The sequence below is a fragment of the Calidris pugnax genome, unplaced genomic scaffold (genome assembly GCF_001431845.1).
Source record: "Calidris pugnax isolate Ruff unplaced genomic scaffold, ASM143184v1 scaffold8, whole genome shotgun sequence".
Taxonomy (NCBI): Eukaryota; Metazoa; Chordata; class Aves; order Charadriiformes; family Scolopacidae; genus Calidris; species Calidris pugnax.
This window is the reverse complement of record NW_015090830.1, coordinates 18,434,184-18,435,053: the sequence shown is the minus strand read 5'-3', so window position 1 is coordinate 18,435,053 and position 870 is coordinate 18,434,184. Positions and strand designations below refer to the sequence as shown.

Below are 870 nucleotides of genomic sequence, written 5' to 3'. Positions count from 1 at the left end.
AGCCCGAGCTGCCAGTTTGCTGAAGTTTGATGTGAATCTGAGTTTCTAAAACAATTTTCTGCCTTTCCCTCCGTGGTGCCACTAGGAGTTACCGTGTTTAAAAGATCTCCTCCTTTCCTTTGGTCCTTACCCTCGAAAACATTAAAAAAATATGGGAAGTTGAAACCCATGTTGAGAATTACAGCTCAAAACGAGACTTCGCTGCCAAAATTATTCTCTGACACTAAATGTGCGATTTTTATTAACCGTGCCTTCTGTTCACACGGGGAAAATGTGGGGCACGGAAGACTGAGAAGAACCTTAGTGCTTATTTTTATAATAGAAATATATATATGTTGGAATACATATAGCAAAGTTCCCCCTCCGTGTCAATATTAGCAATGTGCATTTTAATAAACTGCTTGCAATAAATAATGAAGGAAAAGAGCTGGCAGAGTTCATTACAGCTATGAATACTACAGACACGTACTGTTCAAACCCTGAGGAGGCAGGGGCTTTGCCGGCAGCTTTAACACGCAATTAGCACCAACAGCAATTAACAGTACCGCCACTCTCCAGCTGGTATCGTGTCCTGTGGCGCCACCTTTCGGGACACAGGTGACACGGCTCCCGTCGCCAGGCAGGGGGCTGCCGGCTGCCTGCCTGACTGGGTTTTGCCTTCTCCCCTGTCGCCCCCCGCCCGCCATTTTCTCCCCCTCCTCCTGCTGTGAGGAGGGGCCCGCGTGAGGGCGGCGGGAAGGGGAGGGGCCGGCGGCAGGCCCCTCCCGCTGCCTCGCGCCGTCGCCCCGGCGACGCGGCAGAGCGGCGGCCCAGCGGCGGTTGGGCGGGCCGGGGGGCTCTGTGGCGACCGGCCGGCACCGCCGCAGTGAG

General features: G+C 53.8%; 1 protein-coding gene across 3 annotated transcripts in view; it reads left to right on the top strand.

Moving 5' to 3' along the window:
* The first annotated feature begins 789 nt into the window (after window positions 1–789).
* Window positions 790–870, top strand: part of MAK (male germ cell-associated kinase) — a 35,589-nt gene continuing 35,508 nt past the window's right edge. For all 3 annotated transcript variants that reach the window (XM_014940988.1, XM_014940989.1, XM_014940986.1), the window contains exon 1: window positions 790–865. The gene's annotated coding sequence lies outside the window, so the exon portion shown is untranslated. The remainder of the gene's footprint in view (window positions 866–870) is intronic.